Source organism: Octopus bimaculoides, chromosome 3 (genome assembly GCF_046866305.1).
Source record: "Octopus bimaculoides isolate indiv1 chromosome 3, ASM4686630v1, whole genome shotgun sequence".
NCBI classification, from domain to species: domain Eukaryota; kingdom Metazoa; phylum Mollusca; class Cephalopoda; order Octopoda; family Octopodidae; genus Octopus; species Octopus bimaculoides.
The window spans coordinates 122340335-122357683 of record NC_142930.1 but is presented as its reverse complement, the minus strand read 5'-3'; positions in this window follow the sequence as shown (position 1 = coordinate 122357683).

Here is a 17349-nt window from a genome sequence, read left to right as displayed (position 1 = left end):
AAGACTATTGAAAGCTAGTGGATACCTAAGGTTACAGCTAGTAACCCGGTACCCAAATTAATTCCTGCCAGGAATAAGACCGAACCTGAGCCAAATCATCATCAACAACAACAACAACAACAACAACAACAGCAATAATAATAATAATAATAATAATATCAAAATTAAAAGAAGAGTCCCATTTGCTATTTAATTATCCAGTGCGGCCACCTGACCAGACATAAGAAACCGGACATTGTTGTGGTGAATAAAAAAGAAAGAACAAGTATGATAATCGACATAGCATGACCCGATAACAACAGAATCAATGTGAAAGAAAAAGATAAAATAAACAACTCTGACGATTTGAAGTAGGAAATACGAAAGATGTGGTCAATGAAGAGAGTAGACGTAATATCAATAGTAATTGGTGCAGTTGGAAGTATCAGCACTCAACTACCAACATGGCTGAAAAAGATTGGTGCAAGTGTGAAGGTAGAACACCTACAAAAATCAACATTGCTTGGAACTGCAACAATTCTTCGCGGAGTTTGGCTCAGCCAGGGAAGCTTTATGATCGCATAGCGAAAGCGGAGGTATTGTTATCATTAAAATGCAGCTCGATTCAAATGATTCCTAGAAATAATTGTATATATAGGCGCAGGAGTGGCTGTGTGGTAAGTGGCTTGTTTACCAACCACATGGTTCCCGGAATCAGACCCACTGCGTGGGACCTTGGGCAAGTGTCTTCTACTATAGCCTCGGACCGACCAAATCCTTGTGAATCGATTTGGTAAGCGGAAACTAAAACAAGCCCGTCGTATGTGTGTGTGTGTGCGCGCGCGCGTTTGTGTGCCTGTGTTTGTCCCCACCATTGCTTGACAACCGATGTTGGTGTGCTTACGTCCCGTAATATAGCAAAAGACACCGATAAAATAAGTATTAGGCTTACAAAGAATAAGTCCTAGGATCGATTTGTTTGACTAAAGGCGGTGCGTCAGCATGGCCGCAGTCAATTGACTGAAACAAATAAAAGAATATATATATATATATATATATATATATATATATATATAAAACATAGGGTAAAAAATCAGATATCAATTAATATCGATTTATTACCAGGAAGCTAGCACATTGAAAGAATCCGAGTGATTCAGAAAATAATATCTGAGAACTTAGGCGATTAAAGTATATGTTTATATATAACGATGACCATTAAAGTGGACATTTAATGTGTCAGAAATAGACCACATTTCGTGTCTACTAAGACCTAATGAAATTTCGTTTTGAGAACCATTAGGTCTTAGTAGACACAAAATGTGGTCTATTTCTAACACATTAAATGTCCACTTTAGTGGTCATCGTTATATATATATATATATATATATATATAACGCTCGATTCAATATATATATATATATATATATATATATATATATATATGTTATTTTATTTTATTTAAAAGAGTTCCAACTCTGTCTGTTTTTTATGTCTTTTTCTTTATATTCTTGTAAAATTAATGTGGGATATAGAATATGGAATATATAATATATAATATAAAAAAAGATGGATGGTACAATGAAATGAAGTATTGAATGTCTTATTGAATATATGGAATATGTCTTATTGAATATATGAAATATTAAGTGTTCAATATAAAGGATTAAATATATAAATATATAAAGGCGAATACGTATTTTCTATACCTTGTGGTATTTCATCATGGCCGGTATGACAGACTATATATATACAGGGTGTCCCAAAAAATGTATACACACATTAGATAATTGTAAAGTAGGTGTTTATTAAAATACATTTCATTTTACTCTTTTATTTGTTTCAGTCATTTGACTGTGGCCATGCTGGAGCACAGCCTTTAGTCGAGTAAATCGACCCCAGGACTTTTTGTTTGTAAGCCTAGTACTTATTCTATCGGTCTCTTTGCCGAACCGCTAAGTTACGGGGACTTAAACACACCAGCATCGGTTGTCAAGCGATGTTGCGGGGGGGGGGGGGGGACAAACACAGACATACAAACATATACACACATATACATATATATAAAAATTTACATATAAAAGACGGGCTTATTTCAGTTTCCGTCTACCAAATCCACTCTCAAGGCTTTGGTCGGCCCGAGGCTATAGTAGAAGACACTTGCCCAAGGTGCCACGCAGTGGGACTGATCCCGGAACCATGTGGTTGGTAACCAAGCTACTTACCACACAGCCACTCAGACATTTTATTGCTTTGTCAACAACAGTTTTCAAACTGACGTCCGTTTCGGTCCAGGCACTGCTGACAACGCGAAGCAATGATATCGCAAACATCACGAAACAATTCGTTTAGTATTTGTGTTCAATGGCTGGTCTCAAATCAGCGACTATTGCAGGTTTCATAAAGCGTAGACTTTGTCTTTTAGGTATCCCCATAAAAAAGTCTAGTGGTGTGAGCTCTGGTGAACGTGGAGGGTATTCAACGAAACCCCTTCATCCAATCCACCTGTTTAGCAAGATCTCATCAAGGAACATCAAGGAAGGATCTAACACCGCGATGGTAGTGTGGAAGTGCCCCATCTTGCTGAAAACAAAACTCCTCATCTTCAAAGTCTTCTCTAATGTTTGGCATGGACAGACTGTTGAAGCAAGTTCATCTAGCGTCAAAAAAGAAAAGTTCAATTAATCCTCTTAATGATAAACCACACCACACTGTAACTCCTGGTAAATTAACATGGTGTTCCACCATAACATGCGGATTCTCAGGTCCCCAGTAGGTGCAATTTTGGCGATTAATTGAACCATTTAATTTGAATGTGGCCTCATCACTCCATACAATCTTTGTTGGAAAGTGTGTATCTTTTTCACATCGTGCCAAGTACCACTCGCAATACTCCACTCTTCGGTCTGGATCATCATCATTAGAACGTAACGTTTCCATTGACAACGCTTCAAAATGCGTTGGACAGCCGGTTTAGACATACCTACCTCACGATACGCTAGCCGCATAGATTTTCCTGGACATTGGTAATACGTTTCCAGCACTCCTTCTTGGGTTGTGGGGGTTGTTGATGATCGTGGTCTTCTGGAACCCTTCTCGTAAACATTTTGAACACTTCCATCAGCTTCAAACTTATCTTTAATTTGGGTGGTGGTAAGTGGATCTGTTTGAAGCTCCCTCCTAAACTGTCTTTCTACTTCAACTGCGTTTTCACACATTCAGTAGCAATTGAGTTATCAGCTGCTAAATTGTGTATACTCCCTTTACTCTTTTACACTTTTACTTGTTTCAGTCATTTGACTGTGGCCATGCTGGAGCACCGCCTTTAGTCGAGCAAATCAACCCCAGGACTTATTCTTTGGATGCCTAGTACTTATTCTATCGGTCTTTTGCCGAACCGCCAAGTTACGGGGACGTAAACGCACCAGCATCGGTTGTCAAGCGACGTTGGGGGGGACAAACACAGACACACACACACACACACACACACATATATATATATATATATATATATATATATATATATATACATATATATAAATATATACGACGGGCTTCTTTCAGTTTCCGTCAACCAAATCCACTCACAAGGCTTTGGTCGGCCCGAGGCTATAGTAGAAGACACTTTCCCAAGGTGCCACGCAGCGGGAATGAACCCGGAACCATGTGGTTGGTAAGCAAGCTACTTACCACACAGCCACTCCTGCGAGAAATTCCCTAACACATGGATTGGAAGATGTGAGCCATTATTTTGGTCTCCACGTTTACCAGATTCGACTCCACTGGATTTATTTTTATGGGGACATGTGAAAAGTATTGTTTATTCAATTAAGCCTCGATCTTTAGAAGGCTTAAAAGCCAGAATAAATGATGTGGTTGAAGGTATTACGGAAAATCAGTTGGAAATGTTCTCCGAGAACTGCAGAATTGCATTTCTCTTTGGATTAGTAATAATAGTGGACATTTTGAAAATCAACCGGATGAATAAAAAATTTAAGTCGTCCTTCTTTCCTATCCTTTTTACAGATTAATTATATCATTACGAAGATACAAGTACTTTAAATTGCACCATGACTTTATAGACATCCTGTGTGTATATATGAGTGTGTATGTGTCTGTAAATGTGTGTGTGGTTGCGCGTTCGTTACGTACTTAAGGCCGACGACTGAGAAGTATATGTGTGCGAGTGTATGTGACGGTGTATGTGTATGTGAATATACACACACTTTTGTGACGACTGATACACGCACACACACACACACACACACACACACACACATCTAAAGAGAGCGACACATACACAGAGAGACAACGATACGTCTGAGGTGTGCGTGAATGTATGTCTCTATGTGTCTATCGTAGTATATGTGAGTGTATTTCAGACTGTAAATGTATGCGACTGTATGTGTGATAATTTTTATACGTTAGGCCTCAGACAATGAAACACACACAGACATCTACACATACATATTCATGTGTGTGTGTGTGTGTGTGTGTGTTTCCGCGTTGGTTACGTTTATAGTGAATTATAGTAAAGGACATTTTACGCCGTTTTCATGAGCCCACATCTAATGAAGCAGCCATCTTTATGGTAGGTGATCCCCATGAAAATCGTGATATTTTCATTCGTGCTCGAGATAACAACCCCAAACGTGTTTCAGAGACTCATCCCTCTTATGATGCCCTCCAGTATCCCCTAATTTTGTGGAATGGGTATCATTTCAATATTCCACAGATTGAACCTGCAACACGAGAGCCAATTACAAACAAAAAGGTGTTGTCAATGACTTCTATTCTTATCAACTGATGTTAAAACCAGAACAATCAAATCAATTATACATGTATCGTGATCTATTTCACTAATACCTGGTTGATATGTATGCTAAAGTTGAGAGTGAGCGGCTCCCCTACATTTGTAGCAATCTAAATAAAGTTAAGGGTTAAAAATTATGTTCATCTCTAAGATGCTCCGAGGACAGATGGTGATATTCAAAACATGGGGCAACTTATAATCATTCACAGGTGGTCCTCGATGTATGCACAAACGAACACAAGATGCTATGACGTATTTCAGGACGTATGGAAAACCAGATCTTTTTGTCACTTTCACCTGCAGCCCTAAATGGGAGGAAATAAAACCTAACCTTCTTCAAGTGTTGCATCTTCTGGTATTGCAGCTACCCTCCTCAATGGGGGAAGAACTGCTCCTTCCGTGTTCAAGCTCCCTCTAAACCTTGCAATGAAAGAATCTCAAATGTGCAACATTTCCCAAAACTCTGCAATGGCAACAATTCTCCAACAAACCTGCTTCATTGTTTCGGATAAGTGCAATATGTTACATCGTAGAGTTCTATACAGACTTGACCGTACCCTCCAAGACATAAAAAAAACAATAACACGATCATAGGAGGAGTAACAGTTCTTCTTGCATATATATATATATATATATATATATATATAAACATAAATATTTTATAAATATATATTTATACATGCATATATTGTGGAAGTTAACTTGTGCCCAAGTAAGACCACTTCCTAGAACCATTTCATTCTAAGAAACATGTCAAGTTTGGTCTCCCAAACGCTGATAATGGCTCCTAAGGCCTGAAAGGGACCTACAAGCTATTCCACACCGACCACAAGTCACACACCCCGCTCCCCAACTGACAGTTCGACCTTCTGGATGTTGAGACCCATAATTCATTGGGCGGAATTCTAATTTTTTCTTCATTTGAATTTTCAGAAAATTTTTGCGAATCTATGTTCTATACACGGGAATTCATACAATTATGCAAAAAAGACCTAAAACAAAAATTTTGGGTGTGTAATTTAAGGCTTATTTAGCTATTATTTTTAGCACATTTCACGACCACCTCATACCCTCTTCGTTCGTTTGTCAGTCTGACGTATTGACGCTTTTCAATATCTTTTTACCAATAAGGCGGCGAGCTGGCAGAAACGTTAGCACGCCGAGCGAAATGCTTAGCGGTATTTCATCTGTCTTTATGTTCTGAGCTCAAATTCCGCCGATGTCAACTTTGCCTTTCACCCTTTCAGGGTCAATAAATTAAGTACCAGTTACGCACTGGAGTTGATGTAATCGACTTAACCTCTTTGTCTGCCCTTTTTTGTCCCCCCCCCCCCCACCCTGTGTGTAGCCCCTTGTGGGCAATAAAGAAATAAGAAACGTTAGCACGCCGGGCGAAGTGCTTAGCGGTATTTCGTCTGTCTTTACGTTCTGAGTTCAAATTCCGCCGAGGTTGACTTTGCCTTTCATCCTTTCGGGGTCGATAAATTAAATACAAGTTGCGTACTGGGGTCGATCTAATCGACTGGCCCCCTATCACCAAAATTTCGGGCCTAGAGTAGAAAAGAATATCTTCCTCCCCATAAACAGATTTAAAGATCTGTTGCTGGGAATTACGCCAAAGCTTCGGATTGTCCACACTTAAAACTGTGATTTTAAACAAATTTCTAAAAATTAACCAAGAAATTCTGTTTTTAAATTTCCAAAAATTTTTATAAGAAATTTTTTGTCTTAATCATGTGAATTCCCGTGTATAGAATACAAATTCACAAAAATTTTCTGAAAATTACCAAAAATATAAAAGGTTATTGTGGGTTATATGCGCTTAAAGCAGAATTCTGAGATTCACTGGTCGACCTACACAAGGTGCACAAGAGAAAATGCTGGATATCATGGGAGACAAGCGCCTCTGTCATTACGCTTGTGTTTGGTTAGGACTTTCTTTGAGAAGCAAACTCAACTGCACTGGTCACACGAAAGAGACTTCTTTCGTGCCCTTCACAGGAAGGAGCACTCACATTCCTCGTATATTTACCAACATGTTTCAATTTGGTGTGTGTAACACAGTTGTTCTTGAATTCTTTAAATGCCAGTAGCAATCAGATTCTTCCACGGGAATAGAGAGAGGGGGGAGGGAGGGAGAGAGAGAGACGTAGAGAGAGAAGTAGAGAGAGACAGACAGACATAAATGAATTGAGAGACCGACAAAGATAAACAGATAGGCATACAGACAGAAGGCATACAGACAGACAGACAGACAGACAGACAGATAGATAGATAGATAGATAGATATCTTTCTTTTATTAGCCACACAGGGCTGCACACAGAGGGGACAAATACAACTGTAGAGCTTTTCTTTAAAAATAAAAATTAAAAAAGGGTAAAATAAAAATTTTAATTTTAAAATCCGATCAAAAGGGATCGGTAGGAGCAAAAAAAAAAGGGTCTCGTATATCACAGAAAATGTCAATAGTGTAAAATGGGGTAACATTAGGTTTATCCATGGAGAGAAAAGCATACGGAAAAGACCATGGTAACCTCAGCAGGGAATAGACACATGAGAGCAAAGTGCTCTCTCTCTCTCTCTCTCTCTCTCTCTCTCTCTTTTTAATTTTTTTCTCGATTTATAGGATCATGCTCAAAGAGGTATCGTCACTCGCACGCACCAGACAGACGAAAGGCGGCGAGCTGGCAGAAACGTTAGCACGCCGGGCGAAATGCTTAGCGATATTTCGTCTGCCGCTATGTTCTGAGTTCAAATTCCGCCGAGGTCGACTTTGCCGTTCATCCTTTCGGGGTCGATCAAATAAGTACCAGTTACGCACTCGGGTCGATATAATCAACTTAATCCTTTTGTCTGTCCTTGTTTGTCCCCTCTGTGTGTAGCCCCTTGCGGGCAGTAAGATAGATAGATAGACAGACAGACAGATAGAAAAGTAGACAGAAAGATGAATAGATAGATAGATAGACAGACAGATAGACAGATAGATAGATAGATATACAAGCATGAAACAGGCGTACATGTACATATCTCCGTATCCACGTGCATATCTATACGTACAGACACACACACACATACACACACACCAACATATATGAACATGCAATTTACACGTAAACATTTGATATGATATCCACCATTAGATTTTCCTTTGCTTTCCAAATTCAACGAAGGAACATTTTACAAGTGTTTCATAATTAAAGATTCTGATTGGCAGGAGTCAGTAGACGCCACGCCCACAATCTTCCCTAAAGTTATTTCTGTATATGATTCTAGTTATACCGCTGAATTTCATTCGCTTTCTTTCGCATCCTGTATCTGTATATTCTTTTAATCTTATTTTTTTTAACAGTCTCTCTATGAATAATATATTCATCTAAGTACCTTCCTATTTATCTATTTATCTATCTATTTATGTCTGTCTGCTGTCTGCTGTCTGTCTGTCTATCTATCTATCTATTTATCTATCTATCTATCTATCTATCTATCTATCTATCTATCTATCTATCCACTTATCCATCCATCTATCTATCTATCTATCTATCTATCTATCTCTCTCTCTCTCTCTCTCTCTCTCGCTCTCTCTCTCTCGCTCTCTCTCTCTCTCTCTCTCACTCTCTCTCTCTCTCTCTCTCTCTCTCTCTCTCTCTCTCTCTCTCCATTTATCCATCTGTCTATTTACCTGTTTGTTTATCAATCCGTCTATCTATGTTCGTCTGTCTGTCTATATATGTATGTATTTATTAAAAAGCAGCAGAAATATCACAAAAACTGTTACTCAGGGTTTCACGTTCCCGTTCGTCGGACAGTTTTGTTAGAATGGAACAGAAATGACGATATAATCAAACAAAAACTCATTTAAATGATACAACTTTGAAGATGGTTTTGTTTCTTTGGTCCTTTCAACAAACGGTCTTAAGCATGTAATGAACAAAATAAATTCAGTCTAAATTCATCTTATTGTAAAATCGAAGAAAACCTTAAATCGAAGGGCAGATTCTAAATACAATTGGTAAATAATTATACACGAAATATAAATCAATTAATACATTAATACATAAGTATTTTTTTCAACAGCATATTACACATACTAAACCATCTACAATGTACGTATATACACCAAAAATATACAGATGCATGTACATAGTTATATACATATATAGACATACCGTAAATCCTCGAGTATAATCCGCATTTTTTCCCAAAATTTAAAGGTCAAAATTCCTAGTGCGTACTATATATGAGGTTAAAAATGAAAAATATTTTCTAAGCAATGTCCAAGTCTCTATTTGCTGTCCGGCAATGTTTATTCAGACGCATTTTGTGATGTTGGGCATGAAAATACCTTAAGCTAAGCCTGAAAGCAATGAAGTCATAAAAGAATCATCCATAACTTGCAGTAAGCAACATTTATTAAAATAAAAGTGTTGTATATCGTCTGCACTGGATGGTTCTCAGGATGACGTTGTATGGAAAGATGAAATAAATGAAAGTGAATCTTCTGATGTTGACTATGAATCTGACGATGACGGAGATTTACACTACAATAATGCTGACATGTTTACGGAGGAACAAATGAAACAGTTATTTGATGCTGAAAGTGACGTTGAATTTGAAGGATTTGAATAAATGTTTTTGCTTTTGTAACTGATTGTGATAAATATGTGAAAGGCAATTTACTCAATATTTGTTTTTCACTAACGTTAATACTGTTATTTCTTTATTTTCCTTCTTTCACATTGATCCTGTTGTCACTGGGGCATGTTATGTCGATTATCATGCATGTTCGTTCTTTTTTAGTCACCACAACAATATCCGGTTTCCTATGTCTGGTCGGGTGATCGCACTGGATCAGTGCATACCACAGGATTTTGCTATTCTCGTTTTCGGTGACTCCTTCTGGAGTTTGTTCATACATTATTTATTATTGAGACTTTGGGCGTCGAAGAAGATCAGCTAGTCGCTCTTTTCCGGAGAACTTTCGGGCCGGGACTGATGATTAATTTCCAAAAATCTTTGGCCTGGCAGTTCTACCGAGTAGATTTGCCTGTTCCTAATAGCCTTAACAGGCACGGAAGTGCCGTCAGCTGAGCATGTCCGAGATGCGCGCAGGACGACGAGACGGTCCTGCATGCTACTCGCCCAGTGCCCTGCATTGCTGACCTGTGGGTTTATGTCGAATACCTGCTGTGGGAAGGATCCAGCTGTCAACTGAATCCATCGCCCCACCGCCTTCCTTTAACCGGGAAGGAAAGTCTTTATATGCCTTGTGGCCATGGCGAAAGAGGTTGTATCGTGGACGAGATTGAAGTGGCTGAAGCCAAACACTTTTCTCATTGGCCAATCCTTGATAAACTTCTTCAAGTTTCATTTGAAAAGGAAAATAAGGGTAGAGAGGGAAGTGTTGCCGTCTTACCAGTTTGCTGAAAGGTATATGAAAGTGGCGAGAATGGTACGAGTGAACAGGCTTGCCCTGAGCATACGCCTGTAGTTGGTAAAAAAGGGAAAGAAAAAAGGGAAAGAAAAAAGGGACCAGCCCTGAAAGTCAAGGTACCCATGGTTTTTTATGGGTCTTTTCCATGAGCAGTCCTTGAACGTCTCCTCCCTGTTGAAGATCATACAATGTCGATTTTTTATTCTGTTTTGTTACTTTTGTTTACACACAAAACCCTCACAACAACACACACTCACACACACACTCACGCACATACACACACACATTCTTTGTTTTGTCCTGTCCATAATGTTTTTCTTAATGTAAACCCTTGTGGTTGATAAAGAAATCATTATTATTATCATTATTATTATTATTATTTTATGTTTGACTTTTGTTTTGCATTTGTACAAGTTGGATCCAAGTCTCACCCAGAGACCTCAAGAGACAACAAGTTAGAAGTTCATGTAGGTGTTATGCCTAGGGTACCATATATTTGGATTTGTACAGTTTTGTTCAAGTGAATGTTTAAGAAACCATAAGAAAATTATGTGTTTGCTTTAAAATTTGAGATCACATAGACAGTATTTTACGTAGGATATGGGCAGTTCCCATGAGCACTATCTTTTGAACTTCAGCCATTTTGGGGTTTCCTGGTATCTGAGCTAGGTAGTAATCAGCCCGTTTCGCTGTCATTCCCAGGGCACCTATGACAATAGGTATTGTTTTCGTCTTCAGATTCCACATTTTGCTAATTTCTATTTCAAGATCTTTATATTTGCTCAGTTTTTGGTAGGTCTTGACAGATACGTTTAAATTATCATTATTATTATTATTATTATTATTATTATTATTATTATTATTATTATTATCATTATTATTATTATTATTATTATTATTATTATTATTATTATTATTATTATTATTATTATTATCATTATTATTATTATTATTATTATTATTATTGTTGTTGTTGTTTTCCGATTGATTTGCATTTTATCTTATCTTCTGACCGGGTCTCAACCAGAGCCCTAAAGCAAGTGTATATTAGATAGAGAGAAACTTCCTGAGAATGTGGGCGGTTCATGCCACCACAATATTTTGAGTCACATAGACTGTTGGTTTCCCAGAGATCTGGTCAAAAAATTTGTCAGTACCTTTCTTGATCATTCCCAGGGTACCTGCAATAACAGGAATAGCTTTGGGTTTTAATTGCCACGTCTTAGATATTTCAATCTGAAGGTCCTTATATTTCGCCAGTTTTTCAAATTCCTTTGCTGAGATGTTTCTATCAGTAGACACTGCAATATCAATTAACAGGCAAGTTTTTTGTCTTATATCTTTGATGACGATGTCTGGTCTGTTAACATTTATTTGCCTCCTATATATGTGTATCCACGCGTTTTGCCAAGCAAACAAATTAATCAAAAGTCTGATTTAAGCGATGTGGGGAGCTGTCTATTCTTCATTTGGTCACGAGATACGTCCTATATTGAAAAAAAAAACTATTTGGTGGAGCAATGTGACAATAGGAGATGCATCTATCCTTTAAATTCATATCGAATAACAAGAAAGAAAATATAAAAGAAAATAATAAACCAAACAGGTTTTTCTACATTAGCCAATGTATGAAACAATACCTTTTTTATCAACCAATGTAGAAACTACAGAAGTATATCTGAAGAAATCGATGATATTCGCCTACTTACATAACTGACTAGGTTCCTAAGGATAACTGGTGGATGATTGGATTCTTTGCTAATATAAGATAGCTTTTCATTAGGCTTACGATAAGGTCTGAATTTATCTAACTGTAAATCTAAATCTATATCTAAGAAATCTACGCTTTTAAGATTACTATCTATCGTAATCTGTAAGCCCATCCTTTGGAAGAAAGCAATTAGATCCTTCCTAAGCTTGAGTTCAATTTTTGGCACAAGGCCAGTAACTTCGAGGAAGGAGGTAAGTCGATTACATTGACTCCAGTATTCCAACTGGGACTTATTTTATTGACCCTGAAAGGATAAAAGGCAAAATCGACCTCGGTGAAATTTGAACTCAGAACATAAAGACGGACGAAATAACGAAATACCGCTAAGCATTTTACCCGGCGTGCTAACGATTCTACCAGCTCACTACATTACTATACGCGTCATATTGAAAGCCGAGGAAGAAGCGATCAAGCTGTCAGTGGCAGAACGTTAAACACCTATTCAGAAGCACACATCACAATACTTAATGAAAAATCAAAGTTCCGATAAAGGATATTGGTAACGTTGTTGACATTTGGCTCGTTGTCATGTTTGTAGAGCAGAACGGGCAGGTGGCTAATTGCCGAGATATCAAAGAGTGATATGTAGTCAAGTGAGGGTCGATATGGATATGCAGTTGTTATTCATCCCTAAGAGCATAAAGCCATTCCGGAGTTGTGCCCGTCGTGAGCACAGGAAGAAAAAAACCACGAGACTGAGGAGAGATGCAAAAATGATGAGAGGTCAGGAAGCACAGCTGTTACACGCGTGGCGGTAAGGATCACTTAAGGGTTTAACGTCCGGATGAGGCCGAAAGACAATGGAGAAAAGAATAGAGAGACTGCAATAGCAACAAACAACAGGTGGGATGGATCAGTAGGAACAGATAATCACAAGCAGAGACAGAGAGGTGAGTAAAGGAAAAGAGTTAAAAGTAGGAATACGAGCAGTGAAGTGCTGGATGATAGAAAACAGTCAGAGAATAAGCATTGATTAATTTCCACCCACATCAACTGAGTCAGCGCCCGCTAAGTTAGAACATCGACGTTGTCGCTGGACTTACTCTTTTACTCTTTTACTTGTTTCAGTCATTTGACTGTGGCCATGCTGGAGCACCGCCTTTAGTCGAGCAAATCGACCGCCGGACTTATTCTTTGTAAGCCTAGTAGTTATTCTATCGGTCTTTTGCCGAATCGCTAAGTTACGGAGACGTAAACACACCAGCATCGGTTGTCAAGCGATGTTGGGAGGGGGGGGGGGACAAACACAGACACACAAACACATACACACACACATACATATATATATATATATATATATATATATATATATATATATATATATATATATACATATATACGACGGGCTTCTTTCAGTTTCCGTCTATCAAATCCACTCACAAGGCTTTGGTCGGCCCGAGGCTATAGTAGAAGACACTTGCCCAAGGTGCCACGCAGTGGGACTGAACCCGGAACCATGTGGTTGATAAGCAAGTTACTTACCACACAGCCATTCTTACGCCTTGGTAAAAGTATATAGTAATGTACCGCAAATCACACTCTGCTGTTTTGACAAGTGAGATATTTTTGAATAATGTTGTCCAAAGATCGCAACATCTAAGAAAATGTCGAGATGGTCATGATTTAGAACGTCTTAAAACATGGAGCAGCTCAACTAGGGACGACCTGAGCTAAACAAGGAAAACAGCGGACTCAGTACGAACTAATGGAGTAGTCCCTATACTATCTCTCGATTTGCTAGAAATAGCAGCCAATTCTCCATCAAATCAAACACTATAGTCCTTTTTAAAACGGAAGGACATTCTGTATAACGTAAAATTCTTTTGTTCGTTTACTTATGCCAGTCATTGACCTGCGGCCACGCTAGAACACCGCTTTAAACACTATCGGTGCTCAAATATATTTTAAAATCTGGTACCTTTTCTATCGGTTACTTCTTAGCGAACCACTCGGCAATGGGGACTTAAACAAACCAATACTTGTTGTCAACACAGAGACAAACACGCAAATATACACATGCAAGGCTGTGGTCGACTCGAGGCTATAGTAGAAGACACTTGCCCAAGATGCCACGTAGTGGGACTGAACCCGGAATCATGTGGTTGAGAAGCAAGCTTCTTTCCACACAACCAAATCTGCGCCTACAAAACTATGTCAGTACACCAAATCTGAAATCAACTGGAACGAAATTGAAGGAATTGAAAAGTGAAAGCCAAACAGAAGAAATCCCGATTGATTCCAAGGCGGCACCCGCAGGTAAAAGATAAAAGGGAAAAGATGCAAGGTAAAGACGCAGCGGAATTGTTGGAATCCCTTTGTTCATAGATATTTGCTCAATTAGGGTTTATTTCCTGGGTACAACAATAAGTCATCACTACCACCACGATGATGATGATTGACTTAATGTTTTACGTGGGCGTATGTAAGCGCAGGTGTATCTATGTAGGCAGTGTGTGTGTGTGTGTGTGTGTGTGTGTGTGTGTGTGTGTGTGTGTGTGTGTGTGTGTGTGTGTGTGTGTGTATGAATGAAGATAGGTAGGTAGGTAGGAGGTGACTGTGAGTGCCTTTCGCGTGGTCGCGTGTGGATGTATACTTTATCAAGAAGCAGGGAGTGGGGAGGAAAAGCAACATTCACTTATACAAATACGACACGCACGCACACACACACATACACATACGCATACACTCAGAGCCAATGAAGAAGCCGCTATGTGGTCACTGGAGATGCTAGAAATACCAGCCAAATCACCCTTAAATGACACCTTGTGCCTTCAGTAGAAAGGATTATTTTATAATTAATAAGGCGGCCAGCTGGCAGGGTCATTAACACGCCGGGCGAAATGCTTAGCGTTCTGAGTTCAAATTCTGCCGAGGTCGACTTTGCTTTTCATCCTATCGGAGTCAATAAATTAAGTACCAGTTGCGTACTGGGGTCGATCTAATCGACTAGCCCCCTACCCCAAAATTTCAGGCCTTGTGCCCTTAGCAGAAAGGGTTATTTTTTAAAAATTAATATAAGACGGCGGGCTGGCAGAATCGTTAGCACGCTGGGCGAAATGCTTAGCGGTATTTCGTCTGTCTTCATGTTCCGAGTTCAAATTCCGCCGAGGGTGACTTTGCCTTTCATCCTTTCAGAGTCGATAAGTTAAGTACCAGCTGCGTACTGGGGTGGATCAAATCGACTGGCCCTCCTCTCCCCAAATTTCAAGCCTTGTGCCTACAGTAGAAAGGATTAATAAGGCAGCGAGCTGGCAGAATCGTTAACACGCCGCGCAAAATGCGAAGCAGCATTTTGTCCGTCTTTACGTTCTGAGTTCAAATCCCGCCGAGGTCGACTTTGCCTTCCATCCTTTCAGAGTCGATGATATAAGCACCAGCTGAACACTAGAGTGGATGTAATCGACATACCTCTCAGACAAAATCGTTGACCTCATTCCACAATGGAACACCAAAACTTTATTATTAGTAACAACTTTTGTACTTAGAGGACATATCATCTTCGGATCTTTATCTTAGTGCATTCGGACTATAATTCCATAATTCAGCCGCGTTAGATGCCAATATGATTTTAAGATATATGTAAAAACGAGCAAGAGTACGTCTTATACCCCCATTTTCTAACTAAACCTAGTACTTATTTTATCGGTCTCTTTTGCACCTTGGGCAAGTATCTTCTACCATAGCCTCGGGCCAACCAAAACCTTGTGAGTGGATTTGGTAGAAGCCCGTTGTGTATATATATGTATATATGTATATACTAGCTGATTATCCTGTGTTTGTCACCATATTTCTATGTGTTATTATGTCTGTGTATTTATGTGTCTGTGAGCCTGTATGCTTGTGTGATTCTAGGTCTGTATGTTTGCTTGGTGTTACTGTTCTGCTTGTGGCATTTTTCTTCAGTGATCCCAAGGGCGTACTGCTTCTACTTGTCGTTGTTGGTTGGTCCACTTCCTCTTGTGCTTTATGTTTCTTCTGTTGTTGCTCCGTTTTAGGTGGTGAACTCCTCCTTTCTCTCTTCCTGGTTTTGGTCTCCATAAACTCTGTGTTCTGTTCCACTTCCTGGGTCCTACTCTCCACTTCCATTACGTCTTCTTGTGTTTCTATTTCTGTAGTTTCCATCGTTTTTTTTGGACACCTTCTAATGTGCCCCTTCTCTCCACACTCGTGACGCGTCGGAGGCCTCTCCTCTAACATTACACCTAGTTTGTCCTCATTGGGCAGCTCCAATGTTTCTGGTATATCTTCGTACTCTTTTTGATGCACCATAAAAATTATCTCTACCCCGTTCCCCCCAACAATTTAATTGTTGGGTCCGGTTTATCATTATTACTTTCACCTCTCCGTTGTCTCCTTTCTCTCTTACGATGAAAATTGCTGCTACTATCCATTTTGAATCGATTCTAGGTGGGATCCTATCCACCCTAATTCTGGTAACTCGTTTACCCAGGTAAGTGGACAGGAGTGTCCATTTTCCCCCATGTAGCACCTTAGTGGAGTGTCTTTTTGCCTCTTCTTCTGAGACAAGGGTAACCGCTACTGAAGCATATGTTTTTCCTCTGGTATAAAACGTTATGCTTTCCTTGAATTTTTTCAGACATTCGTCCACCTCCTCCTGCATTGCATTCTCCAGCTTCTTACTGTTTTTTAAAAAAAAGTTCTATAAATTATCACTCTGCTTTCCATCTTCGCCTCGTCTTCCTCTGGTGGGGGTCAACTTTGTGTTCGACCCCTCCCTCTTTACCATATATTGATATTTCCGGAGCAGGTCCAAATTACAATGCAGTTCATTGTGTTTCAGCATACCCGGGACGACAGAACCCTGACTTCCCGCTGCTGCCGCATAGCTCTTCATTTCGTTCATCCGTCACAGGCCACCAAAGAAAGATGGTGCCACGCACAAAAAACTGCTGCGAAACAGCACAACACATCCCTGAGCACAAAACAATCTTCACAAAACAAACTTGCACTAAGAATAAAGGCAAGTTAAAATTACTACCTGCTTTTATAGTAAGTTGGTGCAAGTAGTTTATCTCGTTCCCCTCCGACATTTAGTTCGTGCAGTTGAAAAAAAACCGCATTATTTATGGGATGATCCAAAATATCATTATGTTATATTTTGTAAAGAACGTCTTTCAGTCTGTGCTTGTCCCCACCCAACCACCCACTTCTTGACAACGTGCCAGTGTTAGTGTGTTTACGTCCCCATAACTTAGTTCCTCGAAGCAGTGTCCCATTATGGCCGCAGTCTAATGAGTGAAATAAATAAATGATAAAGAAAAAAAATGATAATAATAATTCCATATAATATTATAATTATAAACATACAGCAAGATTTTATATACGTTGCACTT